Raw genomic sequence first — 15,628 nt, 5'->3', positions numbered from 1 at the left:
AGATGACAATTAAATCAGGCAGATAAAAGTTACTTTTACAGGGCATGAGTTTGAAGCATGCTGAGCTACAATAGTGAGTTCCAGACAAGCCTGGGGTTAGGTAGATAGAAGAGACAATGTCTCAGAGAGAGACAGAGACACACAGACAGACAGACAGATAGACAGAGAGGGATCGAGAAGAGATTGCTGGGTAATGTGGAAGACTAGAGGTTGCTTTGCATGAACTGGTAAAGGAGAGAATCAGAGGATCAGAATTTGAAAAAAGGAGACAGACACCAGAGGCTGGCACTTGCCACAAAGCCTACCAATGCCCAGAGTCTGATTCCCTAGGGCTCACATGGTGGAAAGAGAGAAGCAACCCATGAAAGTTGTCCTCTGATCTCTGCACATGCACACACACACAACATTTAAAAATAGTTTTCACTGAAGCCCTGGGTTTCATCCTAGCATTGCATAAAACTCACTGTGAGAGTAAATGTCTGCAATCCCAGTACTTGGGAGGTAGAGGTAGGAGGACCAGGAGTTTAAGGACCAACTTCTGCATAGAAACTTGGAAACCAGCCTGGGCTACACGAGAAAGAGACATATAAAAGTAATAGAAAACAATGCCCTTGCCACCCAAAATTCATGTTAATAAAGTGTTGTGATGTAATACATCAAAGAAGTGTGCGTGCAGAGTCACTAGGAATTGATACTGTCAGGCAAGTCATCACCAAGACGCTGTGTCATAAGGGTAGGGACTAAATTGTGGGCAGTTCCCGGACTTCCTTCAAAGTGTCCATGCCAGGGAGGTGATATCAGTACCCCTCTAAAGATGACTGAAGGGAGGCCAATATGCAAAGGTATTATGGTTTGCAAATGTTATCCGGCTATTTACACTATCAAACCACAGTTTGTGGCAGAACTTGATGAAAACTAGCTTACCAATTCACCTTTTTTGTTTGTTTGTTTGTTTAACCACTTACTTAAATAAATGAAATATAGGTCTTCAAGGTGAAAACCTAGTTAGTGATACAGTGTTTCGAATTGTAGCAGCATTGCAAACTACATGGATACAATGCAAACTCAAGACAAATAATGTTTCCCACCCTGACACATCTGCTAAACACACCCTCAGAAATTAAAAGTAGGTATGTGCCTTACCTTTAAAAAAAAAAAACAAACTTATGTGTATCACTGCTTCCCCTGCATGCATTTCTATGCATAGTGCATGTGTATAGTACTGTGGGCAGAAGAGGACTTTCTTTAAAACAGGGTTTTGCTGTTGCCTGACTGGCCTGGAACTCTCTATACAAAGAAGGCTGGCCTCAAACTCACAGCAATCCGCCTTCCTTCACCTCCTGAGTGCTGCTTTTAAAGGCATTAGCCACCATGCCCAGCTGTCTTGCCAATTTTCAAAAGAGAGGCATAGAGCAGCAATCTGATGTTCAACTTAAAAAAACATTTGCTTATGACGCCTTACTAGGGTTTTATAAACCTTATCTTCACAGGGACGAATATCCTTTTCACCACAATAGAGTCATATCCTTCCAATGCTTTATGACAGCGCCTACACTTGTGAGCAATCCACTCAAAAAGGAAGCACACTGTAGTCCAGAATAATGAGAGAAATAGAACCAAAATAACTAATGGGCACCTGAGAACTCACTGAGAATCCGGGCTACTTCGTTCAAACCAGATGTTGATGTATTGGTTTCAAAGACACAGCAACAAAGATCACACTAGTTTTACATTGTGCTCTTTGTCCTTTCTTCTATTTTTTTGTATTAATTACAGTTTATTCACTTTGTATCCCAGCTGTAGCCCACTCCCTTATTCCCTCCCAATCCCTCCCTTCCTCCCTCATCTCCTCCCTGCTCCTCTCTAAGTCCACTGATAGGGGAGGTCCTCCTCTCCTTCCATCTGACCCTAGCCTATCAGGTCTCATCACCAGGACTGACTGCAATGTCCTTCTCTGCAGCCTAGCTAGGCTGCTCCTCCCACAGGGGAGGAGGGGTCAAAGAGCCAGCCACTGAGTTCATGCCAGAGACAGTCCCTGTTTCCCTTACTAGGGAATCCACTTGGTTCTTACTTTTATAATAAAAGTATTTGCAAATGTCAGTGAAGTTTTATTACTTAGATATGGAGGTGTGGGACCTGCTTGACAGTTTTCAAAAACTCCCCAGTTAGGATTTTATGTATGGGAGAAAGACTGAATCCCATGTAGCCCAGGCTAGCCCTAAACTCACTATTTATTCTCTATGTATTCACTATGTAAACTCACTTCGATTCTCTTGTGCCATCCATAAGTAAAGGAATTACAGGCTGTGCCGTCATGCCCAGTTTAACAATTTGGGATTATTATGTGAGGAAGTTTTTGCTTCTCTCTGATGCAGATATCATGAAAGTTTAAATAGACAGAGTTTTTCCCCCAATCAGGTTTCATTAGTGCTTGTGTGTTTCATGTGTGTTGCAAGACAATTCTTCTTCATCCAGTGTGGCCCAGAGAAGCCAAAAAGCAACCCCAAACTTCATGTGGAAAAACACACACACACACACACACACTCCAATAGCAAAAGCAATCCTTAGTAGAAAGAATAACATTGAAAATATCACAATACCCAATCTCAAATTATAATACAGAGCCATACTAACAAAGATAGCATAGTACTGTCCCAAAGCAGACCTGTAAATCAAGGAAATATCATATAGGACCATAAACAGTACACACAGTTACAGTCAACATGCTTGTTTGTTTTGTTTTATTTTTCCAGACAGAGTCTCAGCATGCTGCCTTGGATGTCATGAAGCCCACTGTGTAGGCCAGGCTGGCTTCAAACTCAGAAATCTACCTGCCTCTACCTCCCAAGTGCTGGTATTAAAAGGGGTCACCACCATGCCTGGCCCAGTCACCCATTTTTTTAACAAAGCAATCAAAAACATAGATTTACACACACATACACACACACACACACACACACACACAGATATATACATTATAGAAAAGGCAAATAGTGCCAGAAAAATTAAATTTCTACATGAAGAAGAACCAAATCTTTAGATCCAATTATCTCACCCTGCAAAAATAAATAAACAAATTCAAAATAGATTAAATGAACTTCTGCAATAACCCAGATTTTAAAGCTTCTGTGGACATTTCAAGATACAGGCAAACAGAAGCTGGAAACAGCCCAGATGCCCCTCAGTGGAGGAATGGATGCACAAATTGTGGTATATCTACACAATGGAATATTACTCAGCAATAAAAAATGAGGAAATCATGAAATTTTCAGGTAAATGGTGGGATCTGGAAAAGATCATCCTGAGTGAGCTATCCCAGAAGCAGAAAGATGCACACGGTATATACTCACTCATATACACATATAATATAGGATAAACCTACTAAAATCTGTACACCTAAAGAAACTAATTAAGAGGGAGGACTCTTGCTAAAATGCTCAATTTCTATCCAGAAAGGCAAAGAGGCTGGACATCAGAAGAAGGAGAAAAGAGGGAACAAGTCAGGAGCCTGACACAGAGGACCTCTGAAAAGCTCTGCCCTGCAGACTATCAATGTAGATGCTGAGACTTATGGGCAACCTTTGGGCAGAGGACAGGGAATCTTAGGAAAAAGTGGGAAACAGTAAGATCTGGAGAGGACAGGAACTCCACAAGGAGAGCAACAGAATCAAAAAATCTGAGCACAGGGGTCTTTCCTGAGACTGCTATTCCAACCAAGGAATATGAATAGAGATAACCTAAGACCCCTGCACAGATGTAGCCCATGGCAGTTCAGTATCTAAGTGGGTTCCATTGTAATAGGAACAGGGACTGTCTCTGACATGAACTGATTGACCTGCTCTTTAATTACCTCCCCCTGAGGGGGAAGCAGCATTACCAGGCCACAGAAGAAGACAATGCAGCCACTCCTGATGAGACCTAATTGACTAGGATCAAAAGGAAGGAAAAGAAGACCTCCCCTATCAGTGGACTTGGGGAGGGGCATGCATGCAGAGGGTGGAGGAAGGGAGGGATTGGGACGGGAGGAGGAAGGGAACCATGGAGGGGATACAAAGTGAATAAAGTGTAATTAATAAAGAAAAGAAAAAAGAAAAAAAGATACAGGCAAAGATTGTTAAAACAAGACTGATTAATAAATGGAGCTATATGAACTTGAGTAGCTTCTGCACAACAAAGGCAACAATAACCACATTAAAGAGGAGCCTACTACCAGGTGGTAGTGGCGCATGCTTTTAATCCCAACACTAGGAAAGCAGAGGCAGGTGGATCTCTGTGAGTTCAAGGCCAGACCAGCCTGGTCTACAGAACAAGTTACAGGGGAGCCAAAGCTGCACAGAGAAACCCTGCCTTAATAAACAAACAAATAGGAGCCTGCAAGACAGAAAATATCCTTCCCACCCACACATCAGACAGGGAATTACTTCTTCAAATAGGCCTGTTTCTTTTTCTTTTCTTCTGTATTTTTCTTTTGGATGCTGGCCAGAGTGTAAGTATACATTAAAAGTCCCTAGCCAAAGCTTTGGGCTTCCTTGCTCTCTCCCTAAAGGTCTCCCCCAATACACACCCCACCTCCACTCACCCCTCCCCTGCTCTCCCTCTCATCCTGCAGTTGTCTGCCACCTTGTGGCTGACCTCCATGCCAGCCTGTCTTCTGTATGCTCCTCTAATTAGCTATAAGATCTATAGCTTGCCTACCCTGGTGTTTGTCTTTTAAACTCCAAAAATTATTTTCCTCAGACACCAAAAAATAAAACTAAAAATAAAGAAATCAACTGAGGAGTTCATTAAGGGAGTCCTGGGGCCTAAGTCCTGGGGCCTAACTCCCAGAAGGAATGGGGCTTAAGAACTTGTTTTCCTCCAAGCTCAGATGATGCTGATAGCTCTCTTCCATCTGACACAGGATTGCATTCTAGGAAAGAAAGGCAACAAAAAGCCTGCAGAGATAGTTCAGCCTCTTCAAGCACTCATTGCCCTTTCAGGGGATCAGATCCCACTCCCAGAACCCACAATGTGCTTCATAACCAAATCTTCAGTTCCAGGAGATCTGATCTCCCCTTCTGATGAAGAACATATGTAGTACACATACTTACATGCAGGCAAAATATTCATACACGCAAAGTCAACAAAAATGTTTTAAAAGAGAAAGAAAAGAATGCTTCCTCACTCTCCTGGTTCAAATTTCCATCTTCGACTGGCTGACACTCAACAGTTTTCACAGTACTGTCCAGACGGCCCTCAGGGAAAGCTGTAGTGCCCCTCCCTAAAACATCACAGGTGAGACTGTTAAAACCAAGAACTGAACGGTACCTACTAACACCCACATAACCTGTGTGTAAGCAAGGACCCCATATCCAGATAGATTACTTATTTTAAAACGAGAAAGAGTTTGAAAGCATACACCCACAGTTAGTGTGTGAGCTTCAGAATCCATCTTCCACCATCCACTTACTATGAGACCTTGGACAGGTATGTAGTTGGCTCCAAATCTGTCGGATTTGTAAAGTAGAAAAATGCAAATTTACCCATAGAAGAACCAGATTATGGTGGCACGTGCCTATACTAGCAATTGGAAGGCTGGGGCAGGAGGATCATCCTAAGTCTGAGGGTGGGCTGCAGGATAAGAGCCTCCTTCAAAACAACCAACATATTTATTTAGAGCTTAGAGCTCAAAAGGGGGTGTAGGGGTGGTAGCTATCATCTATCGAATCAGCGGCCCAAGGGTTCAAGTGCAGCCTGAGCTACATAGTGAATTCTAGGCCAGCTTCAGCTGTGAGTCCCTGCTTCAAAAACCCCAAGCCAGACAGAACCAAATCAAGATAGGAAGTTGTTCTGTGGAACCATTTGGTGGTAAGATGTGTGAAGCTCCCAGAATTATTCCTACCAGCCAGCCCATGGGGTGGAGTAGGCCATGATAATGTCTCCCTGGGGAGGCTTCGGCTTGAGCTTCTGAGGTGCTAGGCTGGTAGAGAGATGGCTCACAGTTAAGAACACTTGTTGCTGGTGCAGAGAATTGACGCTAGATTCCCAGCACCCATATGGTGGCTTCCCACCATCTATAACTCCAGTTCCAGGGGATCCAGTGTCCTCTTCTGTACTCCTGAGTACCAAGCATGCACATGGAGTAAATACATACATGCAGCAAAACAGCCATACATATAATGTATGTATGTATATGTATGTATATACTTTGTTTTTTTCAAAACAGGGTTTCTCTGTGTAGTCCTGGCTGTCCTAAAACTTGCTCTGTAGACCAAGCTGGTCTTGAACTCAGAAATCTGCCTGCCTCTGCCTCCTGAGTGGTAGAATTAGAGGCATACAACTATTAGCTGGCTAAACTTTTTAAAGATTTATTTTTTTTAATTTTATTTATGTATGTATTTTTTTAATGTGAGTGCTCTGTCTGCATGTACACCTGCATACAAGAAGAGGGCATCAAATCCCGTTATCATAGTGAGCCACCATATTGAACTCAGGACCTCTGGAAAAACAGTCAGTGTTCTTAACTGCCGGGCCATCTCACCAGCCCCTAAAATTTTTAAAGATTTATTTGTGTGTGTGCATGTGTGCATGTGTGCCTGTACGTGTGTGTGTGTGTGTGTGTATGTGTGTCTGTATGTGTGCAGTACCCACAGGTGCCAGGAGGGGGAATCAGATCCCATGCAACTGACATTACAGACAGCCACAAGGTGCCATGAGACACCAGATTAAGCATGGACTGTTTCCAGAGTGGGGGCACCTATGACAGGACAAGGCTAAAGCTAGCGTAGTTCACAAGAGACATGTAAATGAAAGATAAAGGGAAATTGATAATAAAAATTAAATAGCACCTTTAGGTGCGCTTGCTCTTAATTAACTTAAAAAAAAACAGTAATTTTTGGAGGTTACACAGCTGAGCAATATTCCATAGTTTGTTTCTTGTTTACTTTCCTTTTTTCCTTTTTTTTTTTTTTTTTGTGGGAGTGGGAAGGAGGAGTTGAGTCAAGGTCTCAGAGAGCCCAGGCTGGTTGGTCTTGAACTCAATGTGCAGCTGAAGATGACCATGAACTCTTGATTCTTCTTTTTCATCTCCCTGAGCATTAAAAGTGTGTATCACACCCAGCCCTCTAGCTTTGATAACAGCTTTAATAAGTGGATGGTGACAGAAGTTGCCTAAAACCAAATTAAAAAATAAAAAAATAAGAGATCTTTGTGAGATTTCATTCCTTTTTTATTTGTTTTATATTGTGGGGTTTTTGTTTGTTTGTTTGTTTGTTTGGGTGGTTGGTTTGGGGTTTTTTGTTGTTGTTTGTTTTTGTTTGAGACAAGGTTTCACTATATAGCCTTGGCTGTCATTGGAACTCACCATGTAGACTGGGCTGGCCTTGACCTCACAGAGATCTGCTTTCTAAGCACTGTGAGCAAAAACACCTGACTATAATGCTAGCACTCAGGAGACTAAGGGAGAAAGAACATAAATTCTAGGCCAGCTTAGGCTACCTTGTGAGACCTTGTCTTGCAGAATAAAACAAAACAATGACAGGCAATAAGCAAATCCACATCCCTCAGTGAGCAGCAGCCAGTTTACTGCCTCGCTCCTGCACCACTCTATTCCCCCAGCACAGGAGCAGAGCTTTGGAGGGCTGAAGCCAGCGCTGTACCCTGCTTGATTCATAGCTTTTAGATCAAATGCCATTCTCTCATTAAGAAGTACATCTGATATTTTCAAGATTCTGAAGTTTTCACTAATCCTCCTATTCAATAGTACTTCTTTGAATTCCCTGAACAGAGACCTTTGATGCTTTTGTAGATTCTAACCTCCCTAGTTTTTTTTTGTGTAATGAGGATGTGATACATAATATATTAGAATATCGCTGTATTTTGGAGAAGATACAAAGAAGATACACAGAGCCAGGATCTCACTGTTAGAGGGTTACACATAATCGAGAAGAGGAAGCTGGGACACACTCTCAGGATATCAGTAGAAATGTATTTTTCAGTTCATTGTAGATACAGATGCTTACATATGGATACACATATTTATGAACGTATGCTCATAGTGTGTTATATACATATGTGCCTCATTGCCCTGCTAACTTAAAGAACCTTTGGAGCAACAATAAACACCCTAGGACCAACGACTAGATCAAGGTTTCTAATACTGTCCAATAGAAGATCCCAGGAGAGAGAGCTGGAGAGATGGCTCAGGGGTCAGGAGTGCTTCCTGCTCTTGAAGAACACCCGAGTTTGGGTGTCTGGCATGCATTTCCTGCAGCTCACAAGCATCTGTAACTCTAACACAAGGAAATTCTAAGTGTACATACCCACACACAGGCATACATGCCTAAATTAGGGATTAGGAAAAATAGCAGATTTGAGAATTTGCTCAAAAAAGCAACCTCTAACACTAACATTTCAGCAAGCAGGCCTCAAACAGCTTTCAATAGCTCAGTAAACAATGAACAGCTGGGAATGCTAACACACACCTTTAATCCCAGCGCTTGGGAGAAAGAGGCAGGTGGAGCTCTGTTGAGCTTGAGGCCATTATGGTCTACTTGTAGCTACCAACATAACCAGGGCTATATAATAGAGAGGACTCTGTCACACCCAACCAAGAAGCCAAAAAAGAACCAATAAATAACTTTAAAAATGAATGGGGTAGTGGGGCTGAAGAGATGGTTCAGTGATTATGAATGAACATTTGCTATGCAATCATAATGACCAAAGTTCAGATCTCAGCCAACGTAACAAGCTAGGAAACCTGTTTGCACTACGCGTTAAGAAGGGCTGAAGCAGGAGGACTTCTGTTTTCATTTCAAATCCACCCTGTCATTTAGCTTCTGCTTTGGGTTACCAGTCAGTACTACTTGATTTAGTTTTTCAAATTGTTTTAGTTTTGGCCATTGAAAACTTTTCAGTGGGCCCCTCTGTCAGTCTGATATACCCCTGCCCCATGTGTGTGTGCAAGCACCTTTATTAGAAGAAACTAGAAACGTGCCTCCATGCTAACAGAGCAGCCTGAGGCTGGAATCGTGCCTTCTAGCTCTTTCCTCCATCAAAGAAGCAAATAAGAACAGAAGACGGTGGCAGCTTTGAAAGGAGAGGATAAGGATGGAACACCTTGCAAGAAACAGGAAGGTGAAGCTAGAAATGAAACCGAGCTGTCCCGGGTCTGTGTCTGTTGAGGCTTTTATCAAGACAGTTTTGAAAACTGTTATCTGCCAAGATTTCACGTTGCTGACTCACAGTTGCCTGTAACATCAGCTTCTAGGGTCCTGACACACAGTTCTGGACTCCCTGTGCACTCGCACACACACACACTAAATAAAAGGACATCTTTTAAAAAATGTATTTTTAAATAACTAAAAATTAATCACATGTTAGGTTACGGTTTGAATCTGAAATGTTTTGAGCAAGGGGGTCCCAGCGAGTGGCACTATACCTGTGGTGTGTGCGTGTATGCACGCTCACACGATGTGCATGTGTGGAGGCCAGAGAAAAGCATTTTTCTGTTTTCTCAGGCTTATTTTATTTTTATGTATATGAACATTTTCCTACATATATGTATAGGCACTATGCATGTGCCTGCTTGTCTGTGAAGGCTGCGTCCCCTAGAACTGGAGTTACAGATGAGTATTCTAAGTCCTGGGCAAGAGCTACAAGTTCTTGTAGCTTCTGAAACATCATCTCTAGCCCCATGCAGAAAACTTTTGAGCGTCATTTCTCTCTTTCTGCTATGTGGGTTCTGGGGACTGAGGCAGCACTCTAAAGCTGATGAATCCGCCCTTACGACACTGTCAAAAGCTGGGAACGGCGTGAGATGGGGATGGACTGGCACAAGCTGTTCACTAGAGATGGGCCTTAGAAAGCTCTGCAGCTCCCCTGGTTCCAGCTTGCGGGGCTTCCCTGCCCATGCTGTGGCTTTAATTTGTTCTTAATAGTTAGTTCTGATTTTAAAAAATGATGGTGAAACAGTAGATAGAGAGAAATAAATAATTTTATATTATTTTGTTAGTAGAAAACACATATCAGGTTCAAGTTTAGGGGCCTAGGGACATACCTCAGAGGCATGTGAGGCCCTCCATGACCTCCAGCCCTTAGAAAAAGCTGAATGGATGGTGACTGAAGGAAGGGATGGTCCTGCCTTGGGGGAAGTTTTCTTGATTAATCACTAATAACTACTGACTAAATAGATTTTTCCAGAGTTTAGCCCCATAGTGGTATTTCAGGTAGCACGGCATTATGAGGTGGATATCTTTACCATCTCTTTTGTTGTTTGCTTCATATATATATATAGTTTTTTTTTTCTCTTTGAGACAGGGCTTCATATAGTCTGGAAGTTCGTAGTCGGGATGTATTGTAAAATATTTATTAATTCAGTAGGTTATTTTTTAACCTAGCTAACCTGCCAATAATTGAAACCAAAGCCTATTGATTTATGCAACAGGCTTTAAGCACTGGGTAGGTACGGTTTATATTAACTTTCTAAGCTAGTCTGGCTACTTCCTAGCTCCATGCCCCAAGTTATTTGCCAAAAATGGTCCTGTCTGAGCTGCACCTGCACCAGGCCACATACTTTCTTTCCATCTTCTCTATTTTCCTCCTTCTTTCTCCTTTTTCTGGCCTGTGGTCACTACCTGACACCCCAAACCTAGAACCAAAGTCCTGCCTACCTCTCTTCTGCCCAGTTACAAGCTGTAGAGCCTTTCTTTATTAACCAATCAGTGATCATTGGGGAGCAAAGTTTACACAATATTGTTTAGTGTACATGATAATGCATTTATCTGGACTGCAACCAGATCTTTGGGCCCAGAATTTAGCATCTGAAAACACAGAGCACCAGACCAACCCCTCACAGAGATGACCCTGAACTTTTGAACTCCTCCTTGACCTTGAACTCCTCCTGCCTCTACCTCTTAAGTACTAGGAATATGAGCATGCATTGCCATGACTAACTTCATGTCTTTTTATTGATATTGGAAAGGTCAGTCTCTTGTATAAGGTTCCAATGTGTGGACACAGGCTTTGGCTCGCAGTTCTACTGTTTCTCTGTATAACCCACAGCCCTCCACAGGAGAGACATTCATTTTTGTCTACTGTAAGTACACAACTATACCATGGGGTCTTGCATACATTGAAGAACTACTGACTAGCCAGATAATGATCCTGTGTCAACGTTTAGTGGAAGACCAGAGAATGATAGCGGAAATAATTGCAGTGAAATTATCATAAACAGTAACTTCTGTAAAGTGTCCTTAGATATACAAAGGCTTGTCTGGGTGTATAATTAACCTAGTTTTGTCTGACACTGGAAATGGTGCTGGGTGATAGGCTTGGTTTTATGTATCAGCAGGTCCTCTCTGTTTATCCATATTTTCTTTAGACTCCGTACTTTTTCTTGCTCCAAATCATTTCCATTGCTTAACTCTCTCAAATGTTTCTATTCTGTCTCAGCTTCCTTGTCTTGTGGCCATAACATAGAATGGCAAACCAACTCCTATCCAGTCCTTTTTCCCTTATTATTTGGCCTCTTGGACTACAAGTGCACACCATCCAGCTGGATCTTTGACTTGTGTCTGAGGCTGCTGCTTGCCCATGGCCTGTTAGTCTATGCCCTTCAGTCTGAGCTGTCCGAATCTAGCCTCAGTTCTCCAAACAGCTACCAAATCATTAGCTACACCTATGGGCAAACAAAATAAAAATCCCCCGCCACCTAACCACCCATAGTTACTAGAGCACTCTCCCCACCATCCTGCCTTGGTGTCCTGAGGATTAAGCTATGCAGAGTTCTCAGCAGTGTCAGATGCATACAAATGATCTCTAGTAACTGTATTTCAATCTGAGACTCAAAGTAGTCCCGCCCACCGGGACCACACAGAGCAACCATGACTCAGCAGGATCTCATTGAGATAACGAGCCTTATATCCACTCAAAGGATAGCCTCTGAGGTGCTCAGGAGCTAGTAAGCACTTTGCCTCTCCTAATTGTACATGGGAGACACTCAAAGGGCCTCATTAAGTGAGAACAAGGTGGAATGGGTTAGGGCAGGAGATTGTTTCTCTTCAGCTTGCTATGGCTCCCAGGGGCCATTACTTTTGCCCAAGTAAATTCACAGTAGTTCTATGCCAGCTTGATTTAAAAGTCTCTATCTCTTTCTTCTTTTTTTTCCCTCTGAGAAGAAAGGGAGGGGGTAAAGGGAGAGAAGTGGAGGTGAGGAGAAGAGGGGAAGTTCCAATCAGGATGTAACGTAATTAATTAATGAAAAAAATTAAAATAACTATAGTATTTTCATGCAAAAATGTCTCTATGTCAATGACATCTTACTTTACATTCCATTTCAGTCATGGCCTTTGATAGGCAATGGCCCTGAAGAAATGATGGAATAGGATGAAGGGAAATTCTTCTACCTAGTTTGATCTTTTACTGGTGCTAAGAGATCAAACAGGGGGACTCCATATCACATGCTCTCTACACTTTCAACCTAGAATTTTTCAAATCATTTCAAGAAGAATTTCAGCCTTACATCATTCTAAATCTCTTTCTAAATCTCTGGGTGGCGTTCCAGAAATTAGACAGCTCACCAGTAGCCAAAGCCCTGACCCGTTATTGTTGTGACCCTCCATGAAACTCTTAAGGTCCTTGAAAATAAAACCTGGTTTTGGATTCATTCTGTTCCCCCATACTCAATAATCAAAGTCATCCGTAGTGTGTAACAGAACATCTGCTGCAGCCTCCCCTCCTATCAACAGCTCCTGTGGATCACACACTACCCACCCTTCCCCTCCAGGCATGTACACACCAGCTAAGCAGTTCGGTACAACAGGCAACATACAGCCAATACATTCTCTGACGAATATTCCTAGATGCCAGCATAAGAACATAATTAATAAAACTCAGGGCATTCTGTCTCCACCAAATCCCAGCTACCCTACCACAGCAGGCCCCCCTAAATAGTCCAACATAGCTGAAGGACAATAGAAAGACCTTAAAAACCAACTATATGAGGATGATAGAAGTCCTGAAAGAAGAAATTAATAAATCTTTTAAAGAAACCAGAAAAACACAAGCAATTGAAGAAAAGAAATGAATAAATCCCTTAAAGAACCCTCCCCCCCCCAAAAAAAAAACAACAGTTGAAGGGAAGAAATAAAACTGTTCAAGACCTGAAAATGGAATTAAAGCAATAAAGAAAACAAAAGCTGAGGGAAAGGGACTTCTGAAAATGAAAAATTTAGAAATATGAACAGAAACTGTGAGGGCTTCCTCTGGGGGAATCCTTGGCCCCTGTCCCCAAAGGACAAAGGGAGCAGAGGCAGGACTCAGACAGAGAATGACAAAAATGACCTTCTGGGATCAGCTTCAGAAAGACTGCTCAACTTTATGCTCAACTTTATTCAGGGTGAACAAGGCTATATAGTTCTTTGGGAGAGAGTGGAAGGTTCTCAGCATCAATGTACACTATTGGCCGGGGCTAGGAGTCCCAAGAATGCTTTATGTGCATTTGGCAGCACAGTCCTATCATCTGAACAGGAACACAGTACTTAACTATCCTATGGGCAGCAGGGGAGAGGTTTGTAGGGAAAAGGAAGCCACCTGACAAAAGGAGCCCTCCATTTAGCACCAAGCTCACAGCTTTCCAGTCATTGTGGACTGCAACATTAGCAGGAGGGATCCCAGCTACAGAGGCAAGCTTCACCAACAGAATACAGAAAATGGAAGAGAGAATCTCAGGCATTAAAAACATGATAGAAGAAATAGATACATCGGTGAAAGAAAATGTTAAATCTAAAAAAAATTTTTTAATATTTTTTAAAAGATTAATTTATTTATTTATCATGCTTACACCTGCAGCCCAGAAGAGGGCACCAGATGTCATTATAGATGGCTGTGAGCCACCATGCGGTTGCTGGGAATTGAACTCAAGACCTCTGGAAGAGCAGGCAGTGCTTTTAACCTCTGAGCCATCTCTCCAGCCCCTAAAAAATCCTTGGCACAAAACATCCAGGAAATCTGGAAAACTATGAAGAGACCAAATTTAAGAATAACAGGTATAGAGGAGGAAGAAAAATCCTAACTCACAGACCCAGAAAATAATTTCAGCAAAATCATAGAGAAAAATTTCCTAACCTAAAGGAAATGCCTATGAAGTTACAAGAAGCATATATATCACCAACTAGATTGGACCGGAAACACGAAACATAAAGAACAAGTAAAGAATACTAAAAGCTGCAAGTGAAAAAGAGCAAGTAACATATAAAGACTGACCTATTAAAATTACACCTGACTTCTCAATGGAAACACTAAATGACAGAAGGACTTTGACAGATGTGCTGTAGATGATAAGAGACAACAGATGCCAGCCCATATTACTATACCAAGCAAAGCATTCAATCAAAATATAGAGAAAATAAAATATTGCATAATAAAATCAAATTTAAGAAATACCTATCTACAAATCCAGCCCTACAGAAGGTGCTAGAAGGAAAACTTGAAACTCATAATTATTAGCTACACCCTTAAAACCAACAACAACAAAAAAATCACTCAGCAGCAAAACCAAAAGAATGGAAGCAGGTGATGCACATACATACATACACACAAACACACACACTGCCACCACCAACACCACAAATAACAACAAACACAAAACAGAGATTAACAATATTGGTTATTGATATCTTTCAATATCAATTGTCTCAATTTTCCAATAAAAAGATAAAGACTAACTGCAAAAAGAGACTATCCTTCTGCTACACCCAAGAAACAAACCTCAACATCAAGGATAGACATAATCTCAGAATAAAGGCTTGAAAAGATATTCCAAGCAAATAGATGTAAAGAGCAAGCTGGTGTGGCCATTTTAATAAATAACAAATGAACTTCAAATTAAAACTAACCAAAAGAGATGAGGAAGAACACTATATACTAATCAAAGAAAAATCAACCAAAATGACTTTCAATTCTTAACCTCTGTGCCCCAAACACAAGTCTGTAAAAGAAACACTGCTGCAGCTTCAATCACCTATTGACCCTCACACATTGATGGGGGAGACTTCAATACACAACTCTCACCAATGGGCAAGTCATCCGTATAAACCCTAAACAGAAACACTGGAACTAAGAGACATTATAAACCAAATGACCTAACAGATATTTACAGACATTTTACCCAAACACAAACGGACATACCTTCTACTCAGCACCTCACTGAATTTTCTCCAAGCACATCAATAGATAGAAGAAAATTGAAATAACTCCCTGCATCCTATGGCACCACCGTGTATTAAAGCTAAAGAGCAACAGAAACAAGAAAAAGCTTACAAACCCATGAAAAGTGACCGACTCTCTACTGAATGAAAAGTGGGTCAAGACATAAAAAGAAAATTAAAGACTTTTTAGAATTTAGTGAAATAAGGACACAAAACAACCAAATTTATGGGACAAATAAAAATGGTTTCTAGGAAGCACTTTCACAGCACTAACTTCCTACATTAAAAAGAAAATGGAGAGATTTCATACCAGCAACCTAACAGCACACCTTAAAACTCTAGAACAAAAAGTAATCACACCCAAGAAGGTAGACAGCAGAAAATGATCACGCAGGCAGCTGAAATCAATAAAACAGAAGCAATGAGAATACAAAAAAAAGAAA

The sequence above is a fragment of the Meriones unguiculatus genome, chromosome 6 (assembly GCF_030254825.1).
Source record: "Meriones unguiculatus strain TT.TT164.6M chromosome 6, Bangor_MerUng_6.1, whole genome shotgun sequence".
NCBI classification, from domain to species: Eukaryota; Metazoa; Chordata; class Mammalia; order Rodentia; family Muridae; genus Meriones; species Meriones unguiculatus.
The sequence above is the reverse complement of the archived record's forward strand: the minus strand, read 5'-3'. Positions refer to the sequence as shown.